Source organism: Pinus tabuliformis, chromosome 7 (assembly GCF_031772625.1).
Source record: "Pinus tabuliformis cultivar Carrire ecotype Pingquan chromosome 7, CPIR1, whole genome shotgun sequence".
Taxonomy (NCBI): Eukaryota; Viridiplantae; Streptophyta; class Pinopsida; order Pinales; family Pinaceae; genus Pinus; species Pinus tabuliformis.
In genome coordinates, this window is record NC_142293.1 from 1,180,072,323 (window position 1) to 1,180,087,977 (window position 15,655).

A 15,655-nucleotide genomic window follows, 5' to 3' on the forward strand; every position below is an offset into this window, starting at 1 on the left:
GTTTGAATTCAAAGTTTCATTACTATTCCTCCAATTTCCATTGCTCCTATCATTGAATATAATGTTTATCATCCTCACTCAAAACCACTACCTCTGTAAAACCTTCCACTACCATATTATTCTTCTGATTAATCTCTTTGTTCAGATGATATTTACGTTTCTGGTGGGAAATCTTTGCGGTCACAACCAAGAAATGAATATTGGAGTACTAATAGGGTAATTGTTAGGAAAAGGTAAAATAATGAGTCTCTATTAAGAGCTCGCAAAGACACTCCTAAACTTGAAAGTTAAAGAAGTAAAACCAAAAATAGGTGTGTCAGCAAATGAAAGAGACAAGGTACAAAGAGAAGTGCCACAAAAGTAGGTTTTTCAATGATAATGAGAAGAAAAGTGAATTTCAGGCACTCATAGTATTCACAGGGGAAAATTAGAGATGTTTTGAAAAAGGAAGACGGTGAATCTAAAAGGGTAATAAAAGTTAATTTTAAAGTTATTGAATTTGATAGATGATAAAGCTAGTTTGATTCCATTACACTTCCAAATTAAAAATAAAGAACCTAATAATGTAAACAATCACAACAATTATATTTCAGAATACATAATCATACGATGGCACAAGCACACAATGTTGCTCCACAGGATTACATGTGCGCAATGGCATCTGAGGTAAAATACAAGTTCATAAGCGGGAATTAAATCCCTGTTGTTTTCAACAATTATATTTCAGAATACATAATCATACGATGGCACAAGCACACAATGTTGCTCCACAGGATTACATGTGCGCAATGGCATCTGAGGTAAAATACAAGTTCATAAGTGGGAATTAAATCCCTGTTGTGGGCCTTGGCACCTATAATTCAAGTGGGGTTGTTGCGGATGCTCTCTTCAATGCCATAGTGCAGGTAATGGACTTTGGAACATTACTTTGAGTCTAAATTTTATTAGAATAGTTTGCTATTAATGGGCTAGTTTTTACAGTGGGCTTAATGGTGCTTATGAAACTGTACTCAAATTTCTAACTGATGTATTTGACAACTGGGTATTGCAGAACGGTTACCGCCATATTGATACTACAGAAATATACGACGTTGAGGAGGAGGTGATGGTTTGAGTTTCAGCTTATGTAATTATTGACTAAAAATTGTGGGTTTATTGAAATATTGGGAAAAATGTTGCGCTGACATTGAATTGCTTCAATAACTCTGCTTGGTTGATTTCTTAGCGGTGTTTTGTAGATTGGCCATGGACTGAGAGCTTCCGTGGATGCAGAAATTGATAAGAAGGATCTTTTTGTGGTATCCAAACTTTGGTAGGTATTACATTTCAACATTTTATATCTTTTCTACTTCAAATTGTAAATTGATCTCCTAGTTAGCATATAGGACACTTTGAAACTATGATTAACCAACCCGTTTCTAAACTAGCAGACTGCACCCATATCTAATGGGTTTTTCATTATCTTTTCTGTTTGGGATTTGGGCAGGTGCACCAATATGTCTCCTGACAAAGTCAAGGTAGCCCTTCACTCGTTTCTTAATAATCTACAACTTGACTATCTTGATCTTTACATGGTATGTAACCTTCATGCTTGAGGTGGTGTATTATTGTTTTACTCCATAGATTTCTCGTGTTATTTACCTCGTGTGTTTGACCCACTTGGATTATATATATAGGATGTCTATACTTGAATCCAAATTTTGAGAACTTAACAAGGGAGTTCATGAAAAAATTAATAAAAAAATCTTAATCTGAAAACCTTCTATCTTTGTTTGATAGAAACAAAAATCAAAACTCAAAATTTGAGAAATGGATTTTTTACTAAGATTTTGTCTGCACCAATAAAAATTTACAAATTTGATTTTATTTGTGTAGAAATTTCAAACACCATAGTCCAAAAGAGGTTGTCTTGATTTGATTCTTATGTTCATCATTTTCTATTTCAGATCCACTGACCATTTCATTAGATAGAAGGGGAAAGTATCCCTCCCAAAGCTATTGATGTGTTAGATTGAGACATGGAGGGTGTATGGAGAGAAATGGAAAAACCTGTAGTAGAGAAAAATGTTCGAGAAATTGGGATAACTAATTTCACAGTGATAAAGTTGGAATGTCTACTTAACCATGCAATAAATTTTCCTTCTGTGTGCCACGTACCAAAGCACTAGTATTCAAGGTTTGCTTCCATGTGCATATTTTACAGTCCTTGTCAAATAATATGGATGTCACTTATACATGATATTTATACAAAGACTATGGCACATACAGATGGAAATCCATTCGGGGAGATATGATAAGATTTTGAATGCTTGCAGGAAGCACAAGATCCATGTTACTGTGAGTCATTGCATTCCATGCTTAAAAGTTATGTATCATTGGACTGGGGATATTAGTCCAAAAGAACGAAGTTTAAATAGAAGTAGATTTCAATGATAATGAGCAAAAAAGTGAATCTCTGCTAAGAGCTCACAAAGACACTCTTAGTATTCATAAGGAAAAATTAGAGATGTTGTGAAAAAGTAAGATGGTGAATATAAAAGGATAATAAAATTTATTTTTAAAGTTATTGAATTCGATAAGCTATTTTTGCAGTAGTGTTTGGCATTGATATCATAATATCCAACCCCACTATAACAACAACGATTATTTTCTTTACTAGTTCTTAAAGTGTATTCAAGAGAAAGTCACTTTCCAACACTATATTCATTTAGATAATAAGTTGACATAGATATCCAACAACATGGGCTTGCTTTATGAATAAATAGAAAATAAAAATTAAGTAAAATTGGCTGTGTTCCCAATCCTTAGTAGCTAAGAGCTTTTGGATGTTTAACTTTCAATTTATCTTTATGGGGTAGAGTGATGAGATCTAAATATTGAGAGCCTTTTGGATGCATACTTTCAATTTATCTTTATGGGGAAGAGTGATGAGATATAAATACCCAGTAGGGATATTGATGTTGATGGATTGTATGGAAGGGTTTGATTGGTGCCTTTCCTCGTGTAGTTATTTGTTAAATGTGGAAAGTGGGAAGTGGAAGGGAAGTTGGAACTGAGGACGATCCTTGGTTGTGATTGCATCATGGATCCCACCTCTTTGGGTACCAAGTTCAAATCCTTCGTAACACTTGTATTTTATTCCTTGCATATGCCAAAGCCTAAACCCCTAAGAGACCAAACAGGATTAAAATAAAAGGATAATTTAGGCCTAAAAGGTTTGCATGTAGTTGAATGGCATAATTATGTAAGTAAGCTATGCTCCATGTTTATTTGCCTCTCATGTACTAGTGAAAGGAAGCCATCAAAATTGAATTCATTATATCTAATACATGGTGACGCCTGAAATTTCTTACCGAATTTGTGATATAAATTTAGACTTCGAAAGTTATCCATCATATTGTATATTATTTTATTTAGTTTATGTGATGTCATCTTACATATATTTCTTTAAAATATATCAAATATTTATTATTGGAACTTGAAACACCATCTTTGAAGATTAAGAGACAATTTATGTTGCAAATGTTACAGAATTTGTTAATTTCGCATAATGTAAGTGATTTGTCTTTATCTTCTAACTATGAATGACATTTTGTTTACTAATTTTTATTTTCAAAGATGTTTTATATGGCACAATTCTTCTCTAATATATGCCCTTGCAGTGTTTCCTTTGCAACATTTTAGTGCAATTGCTAGTACTAGTACAACTAAATTAAAAATATTAATATGGTTGATATAGCGGAATACTTCAATTGTATCTATCATTGATAAATATATAACAAGAAAACTAATGCAACACAAATATTATTATTGACTTTGATTTTACTTAACCCTTAAGAATCTCACGCCATGATAAAAGAAACAAAAGTGTTGAAGAGTTTCTATCCTTTATAACCAAGATAAAAACAAAAGTGTTGAAAAGTTTCTATCGTTTATAACCAAGATATAAGGCAATTTCAAACAAAAATGTTGAAGAGTTTCTATCCTTTATAACCAAGATAAAACACAAAGTGTTGAAGAGTTTCTATCCTTTATAACCAAGATATAAAGGCATTTTTTCGAAAATTACGTATGTATTGTAATCCCTAGGAAAGTGGTGGGCATGAGCCAAGCGACACGAATCTAATTTTTTAAATTTATTAAAATTCAATGCAACGTAATAAAATATGTAACCCACTATGGTTGCATTCAGATGAAGCATATGCTGAGCATATTCCCTCAAGAATCAATCTAGCTCATCAATTAAAAAATTAAAAAAAAGTCAAGTGATCCTCATCATCCACATTAAGTTAAAATATAATATCTTCCACAATTATTACATGTTTTGTTTTAAATTGTATATATATTTGACTTATATATTAATCTTTTATCATTATTATTACTAATTATTATATTAAATAAAATTATAATTTAATGAGCTATTATGATTTTTAAAATTTAAAATATTTTAATGTATATTATAAATTGAGAATTATAATAATTTAATTTATATAATTACACTAAATATATTGTAATGATATATATTTTACAACATTAATATTAGTCTCTAAATAAGTAATTAGTGCCATGTTTTAAGAGGGGCACTTTGTCCACATTATCTATTCTCATAATTAAGATTGTTGTTCTACCAATGTTAACGTCACTTTTATCAAATCATTAGCCTTATATGGTACCATGTGGTACCATGTTTTAAGAGTGGCAGTTCTTCCACATTATCTATTGTCATAATTAAGATTGTTAATCCACCGATGTTAACGTTACTTCTATCATATCATTAACCTTATATATGCCATATAAATGAAATTGATTACTGTTTTTCATTCCCACCGATCAACCTGACTTGGATATTGTTGGCCACTGTGTTTTTAAGCATGACATGGTAATGTAGTGCCAACATGTATTAGAAGGGTCAGAGGGTTCAATTAAAAGGTAAGAAACCAGAACGATTGGAATGATCTTTGACTATGGCCTTTTTAGAATGGCATTAAAAAACTTCATATTGTGATAGTAGTAAGTATATACATATACATATATATATATATATATTTATCAGTTTTTTAATATATTTGTTTGAAAATTAGAATAATAAATTTGAATGGTGTAATTTGAAAAGTATATAAAAATTTTTATTTCAAAAATCACTCTACTTTTTATATATATTGATGGGTATAATTATTTATTACTAAGATATAATGAAATTAATTAATCAATCTAAGATTGATTTATACACTATGTTCTTTAGTTTTTTAAAGGTAACTAATTAAAATAGGATAATATTATATTGTTGTGGATCAAATCACACAAAGTGATTTACACATATATAGATGTAACTAATTATTATGAAAACATGTTAAATAGAGAGAATGATAAGAATTTTGATAGATGTATAGAGAAGGAAACCACCAAATAACACACTCAAATGATGCAACTAATTATTATGAAAGCATGTTAAATAGAGATAATGATAATAATCATGATAGATGTATAGAGAAGGAAACCACCGAATAACACACTCAAATGTGAGCTCCTGCTCACTGAATTGTTTGATTCATTTGCTTAATATTACAAGATTATAAAGACTCAAAATATCTAAGTATAGTCATCCTAATCTTAGCTAGGACATACATGACACACACAAGATTGACATTGTCTAAAGTTAACTAGCTAACTTGACTCAATGACTTTCTTTAAGATGAGAAGGTATTATCTAACACTCCCCATTAATCTTGACCATTGATGTTTCCTAGTCTATGTCTCAACTAGGCTTACAGTACATGACATTAAGTCAAAAACTTGTTTTACATCAGAATTTTGGTGCAAGTTGTTCTCAACCTTTTGTGAATAAGAATTTTCTTCCCTTTTGCTCCAAACACTTTATTTTGCATATATATTATGGTTAGTTATCTTCATTTTATGGTTATTTATCTTCAGTGTTACTTTGGTCATTTCCCTCAATATGTCCTTGTATTATTGGTCTAATTTATTCTCTACATTTTCTTGTACCTCAAATGCTTCTCAATGAACTTTTTGGTCAATCCCTTAAGATCAAAAGTAACTTTATTTTCTCTCATATCTTCCACTGTTGCAACTGATTCAATAATTTTGATGGTTTCCATTATCTTTCATGTTTCATACTTTGATGTATTTATGGTATCTTTTCCATAATCACTTTCATATTTATTATAATCAAGCATTGGATGCCACTCTTCAAGAAAAGCTAACTTAAACTATTAATCAATTTCTTGTTGCTGCAAAGATGGTTTCAATCTTATCCTTGACACCAAGGAAAATTTTAAGGACGAAAATTTATCTTAAAGTTTAGAAACCTTGGCGAATCTCACTAGTTGATGATATGAAATTTGTAAAATGTTTGCCAATACTTTCGTAAAGATATTCAATTTTCTAATAATTTTATATATTCTCTATATAAAAGTTGGCAATTTTTAAGGTAAAATAGTTTTATATCATAAAATTTTGGTGAAACTTTTCTTTGAAAAAATGGAAATTAACGAATCTCTATTTTGGAAAAAGCATGGAAAACTAGCCCAACTATGAATATTAGCCCCTAAAATTTTCCCTTCTTGAGACATGTATGTGTATACTCAACTTCACTCTTTTTCCCATGTTCATGCACTCTATATTCTACAAAATCACTATTTTCTTCTACGATTTCTTCAATTGTCTTTATTGTATTAGCTGAGATGATTGTAGTGTTTGTGTCTTGTTTTCATTCTTATGCTCCACCAACCTCTTCCTTAATATCTACAATTTATTTTTCGATGCCAAAAGATTTTGCAATTTCTTCAACAAATTTCTCTATAATAACTCTAGACTCGTCATTTTATATATCTTTCTCTTTTTCAATGGATATTTTATAGCTTCTCTAATTGCATTTGTTACAATAGGTGCTTCATTAACAATTGCAATGCTTTGTTGCTCATTTCGATGCTCATCAATGTTGCTCCCTCTTTCATTATATATTATCCGTAGAATTCTTGAATATTCTTTGGATGTGTTTGTTATTGCAATAATCACAATAATTCTATCATCCAAACCTTGTTGAATGATTGACAATGTCACTGCATCATCCTTCCTATCAGTTATAAGTTGATCCCTTTGATTTTGTGTCATAACATCATAGGCTAGTTGACTTGAGGACTTTACAAACCTATGTGATACAATGTCTCATCACTCATCTATTTCTAATTCAGTTCTCATCTTAATGGTCCAAAACTCATAATATTTACTAGTAAATATAGGAGGATGATAAATGCTATGCTAAAATCCACGTTTATGAATTTAAATATGTTAGGGTCCAACCCTAACTAATTTATTTATGTAATAATCCCAATGGGACAAGTTAGAGTCATAGTTAGCTAGAGAGTCAATAAAGCCTGCATTAATAATTGTAAGTGGTTGACCTGCATTAGAGAAAAGGGACCACAGTTAGTTGTAAACTGATCATAGTTAATAAATAAAGTGGTTAACCCTTGTTATGCAAGGGACCACTAGTAGTTAGTGTTTTGGATGTTATTTAGCTATAAATAGTCTTAGTTAGTAAGGGAAAGATCATCGATTCTTATTGTAGTTGAGATATTTTCTGTTGGAGGTTGACCCCTCGAAGAGGCAAGTAAAAATTGAGTATGTTTCTAAATAATAAAATACTTTGCAATTTTTCTCCTTTCATGTGATAATTCCTTGTTTTGGGCTATATTTTTTTTTATTTATGGTATTCTTGATTTCTCACAACTCAGGAGCATAACAAGTGGTATTAGAGCACTTTCTAGGTTCACTTATACCTCCAATTTTGCCAGAAATGTTTTTAGGCTAGAGACATATTATGGCATCTTTAAACCATGGGATCTGTTGTTGAGAGTATAAACCTATGGATTTGGGGAGGCATGCACACAGGAGCTACAAGAGGTGGTCATGGTTGTTGGAATCCCTTGTAACCCCTATGGGTACCACTTTGAGTAGTAGCACATTAGACAAAACCACGCACCAACTACACTTCCACGTAGACTTGGGTATATCCAAAGCCCCCTAGGCTCACTTGAAATCTAACCCTATGTAATTCATAGGTCATCTTGCTGTTATAATATGCTGAGAACAACACTCGGGGAGATTACTCGCATGTACATTAGGGTAGTCGGGTAGTACAGCTAAGGGTACGATTGATCCTCCTTAGTTAGCGCCTTGAGAGATTGGGTAGAGTTTTATTGTTAGACCCCTGCATATATTTTATCTATAGCACCTGACACTCCTTTGTGATCATCATTCCCTCTTCTATCTGAAGATCACCCTATACCTTATCCTCCAGATCAGATCCAACAGTTGGGGTTCTCCCGCCATTGTACAACTTAGATTCAACAGTTGGGGTTTTCACAGTGCATATCAGATTGTTTGTGTAGTGACGGTTTTGGTCGCCATAGTCGAGATCATATTGTCACAGCACATTCGATAGGACCAAGACCTTGGGGTTTTTGTTAATACAACCTACGCCCGATTTTTGTAGGAAATTGGGTAGTATCAATATTTCTAGAGTTTGGCCACTGTAATATTGATCAGGAGGGAGTAAAACTCCTCTTGGAGTTAAAAAACTAAAAAATAATAAAAAATATAGTTAGAGACCATCCTGGGACACTTGCAAGCGACTTATCCCATAATATTCAGGTCAACGAATTGGTTGTAATGGTACCATTCACTTGTAAGCCCCCAATTTTTCAGCAGTCTCAAAACTGTTTCTGACACAGGTTCAAGTGATCCATGTCATTAGACTCTCGAGATTTCCCTCTTTCCAAGAAAACTAATCTTAAGTAGGCTAAAAACAATTGACCAGGATTGGTGTATGTTGGGTACTAGATCTCAATTTTTGGCTGCGGAATAGGCAATTGAGAGGATCAACAACCTTGAATACAAAATCAATGCATTCGAGGCCAAGATTACCCGACAACTCTCAGCAATAGAATCCCTTATAAGACCTCCACATACTAAGGATCCTAGTGTTGATGCAAATATAGAAGGAGAATCCAACCATCATATTCACTTCCATGGAAATCGTCAATCTTCCAACCACTGGAAATCCAAGCTAGACATGTACAAATTTGATGGCTCTAACCTTGTAGTATGAGTAGCACAAAAGGAACAATATTTCTACCTTAATGATATCCACGAAGATGAAACTAAAGTACAAGTGGGATCCCTTTACTTGGACCAAGGGAGATGACAGTGGTGGAAATGGCATTAGAAAGTTTATCGTGGGAGAGAAACTTGGAACATGTTATCAAAAGCCATATGTGATCACTTTGACCCGGAATCTAAAATTGTGTGTCTTCTCACAAAGGTCTAGTAAACAGGTATAGTAAAGGACTACATTGTATCCTTTGAGAAATTGGCCATCAAAACTAATGGTCTAGGAGATGAATTATACTTGGAATATTTCATAAGAGGCGTAAAAGAAGCTATCCAAGGCCATGTCTGAATGCACCACCTAGTTAATTGGTTGGACTCATGCCAGAATGCCTTAGATGTGGAAATCGCCTTAAATGCCTAGTCTAATCATCCAAATTTCATCGCTAAGGCGTGTCCCACCCAAGCTCAAGACCCCACCCAAACACTTAAGATTCAAAAGTTGTCACCAATAGAAATGGCTAAAAGACGAAAATAAGGACTTTGCTACTACTGTGATGAAAAGTATTCCCCGGGACATAAATGTAAGGAACCAAAATTCTTTCAAATTGATATTATTGATAACATCTTAGATGAAGCTCGATCCCTTGAGGTGCTGGAGGATGAAGAAGGGGAATCCCAAACTGAAAATGATCTCACAGCTATGCCATATGAGTCAGTTATATTACTACATGTGTTGGATGACATTTCTTCTACTCAAACATTCAAAATACGAGGCTTTATTAAACATCGACCAGTGTTTGTATTGATTGATAATGGTTGTTATCATGCCAAGAAACTCTCCTAGGTTGTATATCAAAGATGCTCGGGAACATTACAAACTTAACAAAAATGTTGGAAAATGGTGGATGAATGAGAGGAATGATGCATATTCAAGCCAGATAACCACTTCTACTATGCTTAACCCCAGACATGGGTGAACACCCCCAAACTACAAGGCTTTAGACCACTGATTACTCACATTTTTAAGGAAAATTTGATGATGGAGAATACTGATCACACCAGCAGATGCACATGACATTGTGATGGCCAGCTGTAACCAGTTAAAAGGTCTGTAGATCTATTTCCTAATGCACAGATAGGATGACAACTCTCTGGCATTAAAACAATAGAAACCTACATACATATTCAATAATACATGCTAAATTCTAACACAGAGGTGGGATGACAGCCCCTCTAATGCTAAACATCAACAACACATGAAGAAATGCATAACAGGCACACTCTCGAACAAAGAAGAAGTGGAAAGTGAGCAATTAACAGAAAAAGAAGTTTGTATTAGCTGAAATTGAAGACCAGAAGCTGCAGGTATCACAGTAGTTACAATCTCCAGAAGTTGAACCTTACATCAAACACTCATCCCATCAACCCCTATTACATTCTCTCTTTTGGATATATATATATATATAGAGGTTGGTTACAAAAACACTCTATTTTGTTACACGAGAAGGGGTCATAATGGACCACCTAACACATTAGTTCTCAGATATTGGGCTCCACTACACTCAGCCTGCTTTAATGGATGATTTAGAAATTCTCTGGTGTTCTGTGGTCCTCCTCTAAGCAAGTGGCGTGAAATATGAATGAAACCCATAACCTTTGAATGCTTTTAACTGCTCGAGAGTGGTCCCTTCCTTCTCAGCCATGTTGTTCCTTGAATGCGGTGGTTGTAGATTGAATGTTCCGGGTACAGGTAACTGATCATTGTTGTCCTTCGCAAGCTCAAGACAGTCAAAGGAGTTAAGATTTCATGGCAGAAGCATGAGTAGGCCGGGGATAAAGCTCAACTGTTGGATCGCGTGGTTCGACGACGGTGATCATATCAGAGGGAGCCATTGGGAGGAAACAAGATGGAGAAATGAGGGCCATTGGACCACGGTCGAGCAGATCCAACAGCCATTGGGCAGTAGCGGGAACGGGTGGTCGAGAGTCGTTAGATCTCCCTGTGGCAAATCCAACAGCTATCGCGCAGGAAAGTGGCATGGGGTTTAACGCGTGGGAGTCATACAAATAGGAGGTAAGCGGGTTTATCGCACCACCTATTAGAGTTAGGCAGTATCTATATGCGATGGTGCGATCTAGTGACACTTCGACACGTGGCGGCTGCGATGGCCAGGAAACCACTTTTCTTGCATGATAACGAGCGGGTAGGTCGTGCGAGAAGGGCTTGCGACTACCGTCTGATCATGCGACGGATGGTTGGATGGCAAGGAAAATGCACGGGGTTTAATCGTGTGGATGTGATTGACAGTGGAGATCAAGGCGGAGGGTTAGTTACACAGGTTTCCCACTATTATGACAGGGATATGGTTAATTTGAGAATGAAGGCACGGGGCTTCAAAGAGTTCTTGTAAAAGAATGGAGGAAAGCGGGGAATGAATATTTTCATAGAAGAAATAGAGACAGCAAAAAGTGGGAGCAGAGGAGAATATAGGTCTACGAAGGATTTTGGAGGAAAATACAAACAACAGGAGGTTAAGAGGGTGTGAGGAAACTGAAAGAGGAAGGAAAAGGAAACTGCTGCGAGCTCCTATTTCGGCATGAACCCACCACCAAACCTAAATTTGGCCCTTAAACTTTGAAGTTGTAGAAGAGCTAACACTCGCTCCCTCTGGGGATGAGATCCTCCCTGTGAGGTCTCAAGAACTGTAGACCAATGCCTTCATTCAAAACCAACTTCAAAAACATTTCCTAGTGTCTATTGGGCATGGAGTCAAACCAAGTCTACTCTAAAACCTGAAAAAGAAACTGGGTACAATCATTAAGACCAGAGGACCTTAAACATCATAATTATAAAAAATTGGCCAATTGATAATCCATCAAAATTGTTTCTCCTGCTCTCGATCGGTTCATCATAGATCAGCAAAATTGGATTAATTTGATCCTTTACCTCAAAAGGTTTAGGACATTTATGTGGATCAAATTTCATCTCCCTTCTATGTATTTTCCTCCTTAGACGTTCTTCATGGGAGCCTCTGCACACCTGTTGAATAACCACTGTTGCTATGTACTTATCTTTGTCACCTGTGGCCTGCACAATAAATATGAATAGTGTACCAATATGTTCATGTGTAGGGGACACAGAAACATTATCTACTCCTGAATCTTTGTTTAAACAATCCTCATCCAAGGAGGAGTTCCAAGACTATGCATATTCTTCCTCTTCATCTAGAAAGCTGCCGTTTCATTCTTTGTGGGGGCCATCTGAGTAGGCATTAGAATATCAAGACTGAGATGCTCAGTATTAGCCTTGAGTGTTGAATTTTGTTCTGTCTCACTGTTCAAGGGGAAACTTTGAGGGATTGTCATTTGAGAAGACAAAGGGATAGAAGATGATGGGGATCTCTCCTCTCCCTTATTGATCATTGGGTTGGGGATGATAGCAAGCTGGCTAACTTATAGACCTGCATAATCATGGGAAGATGAGCTAGCATCGAGTACAAATTATTGGAGGATGGAGGGGTCAGCTGCAACTTGCTTCTATTGATCAGCTTGTTGTTCTACAGCTACGACAAACTCACAAGCAGTGCCATTGGATAATGCTTCTTCATATGCAGCTATGGTTAGGAAAGGATCACCTTCCAAACCATGGACCTCCTCCTTTTCTTCATATTTCTCTTCCTCCATGACTATATTCTGTAAAAGGGGCCTTACCCCTTTAGCTTCATTTGCAACTTTATTTCTTTGCAAAATCTGCAAATGATCATGTGCTCCTCTATATGGATTTGCCTTTGAAAGAGTAAAGGAACAAGGAGCTCATGCTTCCTTAGAATGTTGCTTAGCCTTTAGTTTGGAAACTTCAGAGGTTAAAAACTCTCTCATCCTAGCCAATTCATCTATTTCAAGATCATAGGATGATGAGGATTCACCTCCTTGTCTTCTCCTTTCATCATCACCTTCGAGTATTTATGCAACAATTATGTTTTCTTCTACCTCAAAGGCTACATTTTGCATATCAGCCAAAGAAGCAGATCTTCTTTCTCTCAACAGCCAGTGGAACTAAGAATCGAAGGCATTGGCATAAGTAATCACAACAAAAGTAGGGGTGGGTCTTACTTCAGCTGGCATTCTACTATACATATGATTGAATCTAATGTTGAAGTCGGACAACAGCTCACCATCTTCTCTCTACAAGTTCCCAAATTCAGAATGATAGTAGAGTAGATCTTTATTCTCCCCCCAGTGCTTTAGGAATACATCATCTAAGGACTCAATGTCTACAATAGACCTAGGGAGTAATTCTCTAAACCATTTTCTATCATCTCCCTCTAGGCTTTGGACAAAAACCCTCGTCCAGACATCCTCTTCATTGATATCCAGGTTATCAACATAGCTATAAAAGGCCTCTAAATTCTCTTCAGCTATTACTCCTTCTACACCAGTAAACTTTGGCATAAATTATTGATAATCCCCTGCAGGCATGACATTCAAAGGGGTAGGCAAGACTAGGGGTCCATACCTAGCAGCAACGATTCTTTCTATCTTTCTAAGAGCTTGCTAGAATGCCATGACTGAGGTAAATGGAAGGATAATGGTAGGCTGAGTGGTATGAATCAATGAAAAGAATGACAGAAATGGAGGAATATGATAGATAGCATTGATGCTTCTTTCTACTGAGGTCCGAAAGGGAAATGAATGACTAAGGAGCTTTATGAATCTCTGAAGGTGACTTTCACTATCAGAGATACATGGAAATTTTAAGGCTTACCTAGTCCTGATGCTCCTTTCTATGATACTTTCTTCTGCTTAACGACCTTCTCAGGATCAGGCACTGGTTCAGCTGATGGTTTCTAAGGATTTCTACGAGCATACCTCACCAGCTACGCTAGAACTGCAATGTGTAGTCGCCAAAGGTTAGTTCTCCTTTAGTGGAGTCGCCAGATAGATGATTACAACCAGAAATGTGCCCAGAACTTGTCTCTCATCAAAATCTGGAACTTTGTCATTCTCCGAGGGAAGCTGAGCTTCGATTCTCCTCTCCTCGACAATGGCGCCAATTAATGTTATCACCCCAAGAAACTCTCCTAGGTTGTATATCATAGATGCTCGGGAACATTACAAACTCAATAAAAATGTTGGAAAATGGTGGATGAATGAGAGGAATGAGGCATATTCAAGCCAGATAACCACTTCTACTATTCTTAACCCCAAACATGGGTGAAAACCCCCTAACTACAAGGCTTTAGACCACTGATTACTCATAGTTTTAAGGAAAATGTGATGATGGAGAATATTGATCGCACCAGCATATGCACAGGACCCTGTGATGGATAGCTGCAACCAGTTAAAAGGTATGTAGATCTATTTCCTAATGCATAGACAGGATGACAGCTCTTTGGCATTAAAACAACAAAAACCTGCATGCATATTCAATAATACATGCTAAATTCTAACACAGAGGTGGGATGACAGCCCCTCTAATGCTAAACATCAAAAGCACATGAATAAATGCATAACATGCACAACCTGGAACAAAGAAGAAGTGGAAAGTGAGCAATTAACAGAAAAAGAAGCTTGTATTAGCTGAAAATGAACACCAAAAGCTGCAAGTATCACAATAGTTACAGTCTCCAGAAGTTGAACCTTACATCAAGATAACACTCATCCCATCAACCCCTATTACATTCTCTCTTCTAGATATATATAGAGGTTGGTTACAAAAACACTCGGGCAGCAGCGGGAATGGGTGGTCGAGAGTCATTAGATCTCCCTGTGGAAAATCCAATGGCTATTGCGTGAGAAAGTGACATGGGGTTTAATGTGTAGGAGTCGTACAAACAGGTGGTAAGCGAGTTTATCACAACACCTATCAGAGTTAAGCGGTATCTGTATACGATGGCACGATCCAGTGACGCTTCGACACATGGCAGCTATAATGGCGGGGAAACCACTTTTCCGGCATGATAACAGGTGGGTAGGTCATGCGAGCGAGGCTTGCAACTACTGTCTGATCATGTGACGGACGGTTGGATGGCGAGGAAAATACACAGGGTTTAATCGTGTGGTAAACATAGCAGAGACTGTGAAATCGCGATGCGATCGATGGTGGAGATCAAGGCGGAGGGTTAGTTACACAGGTTTCCCGCTGTTATGATAGGGAGATGGTTAATTAAGGAATGAAGGCACGGGGCTTCAAAGATTTCTGGTAAAAGAATGGAGGAAAGCGGGGAATGAAGATTTTCATAGAGGAAACAGAGACAACGGCATGTAGGAGTGGAGGAGAATATAGGTCTACGAAGGATTTTGGAGGAAAATAAAAAATGGGAGGTTAATATGGTGTGAGGAAACTGAAAGAGGAAGGAAAACGAGACTGCTGCGAGCTCCTATTTTGGCATGAACCCACCACTAGATCTGAATTTGGCCCTTAAACATTGAAGTTGTAGCAAATCTAACAGTGGTACCACTCGTAACTCTATCTATAAGAGAGTCGCAGAAGCTGTTCATTTCTTTTTGTGGGCAATATCTA

At 36.1% G+C, this 15,655-nt stretch overlaps 1 pseudogene; it reads left to right on the plus strand.

Annotated features, from left to right (window-relative positions):
- Positions 1-743: 743 nt before the first annotated feature.
- LOC149251659 (aldose reductase-like) lies at positions 744-15,093 on the plus strand (annotated as a pseudogene).
- The last annotated feature ends 562 nt before the right edge of the window (positions 15,094-15,655 follow it).